The sequence below is a fragment of the Seriola lalandi genome, unplaced genomic scaffold (genome assembly GCF_002814215.2).
Source record: "Seriola lalandi dorsalis isolate HSWRI2012SDOR001 ecotype SW California unplaced genomic scaffold, Sedor1 jcf7180002054298, whole genome shotgun sequence".
Lineage (NCBI taxonomy): Eukaryota > Metazoa > Chordata > Actinopteri > Carangiformes > Carangidae > Seriola > Seriola lalandi.
This window is the reverse complement of record NW_019524851.1, coordinates 83,391-83,780: the sequence shown is the minus strand read 5'-3', so window position 1 is coordinate 83,780 and position 390 is coordinate 83,391. Positions and strand designations below refer to the sequence as shown.

The 390-nt window shown below is 51.5% G+C and overlaps 1 protein-coding gene across 1 annotated transcript in view; it reads left to right on the top strand.

The window, feature by feature from the left end:
- myo1g (myosin IG) overlaps positions 1 to 390 on the top strand; it is a 37,301-nt gene that overhangs the window by 15,736 nt on the left and 21,175 nt on the right. The window lies entirely within an intron of this gene.

The window sequence follows — 390 nt, the reverse complement described above, 5'->3', positions numbered from 1 at the left end:
CCCCCCTCACTGTCTCTGTCTCACTCTCTCTCTTTACCCCCCCTCACTGTCTCTGTCTCACTCTCTCTCTTTACCCCCCCCCCCCTCTGTGTCTTGCAGATATTCTGTGGAGGGTTTCTTGGACAAGAACAAGGACCTTCTCTTCCAGGATTTCAAGCGGCTCATGTTCAACAGGTAGAAGAGACACAGTCGTCACTGACACTCAGGAACTGGGTTACCTGTATGAAACACTTTCCTCTTGCTGACCTAGTTAACAGCATCCTCTCTCTCTCTCTCTCTCTCTCTCTCTCTCTCTCTCTCTCTCTCTGTCTCTCTCTCTCCCTCTCTCTGTCCGTCTCTCTCTCTCTCTCTCTCTCTCTCTCCCTCTCTCTCTCTCTCTCCCTCTCTCTC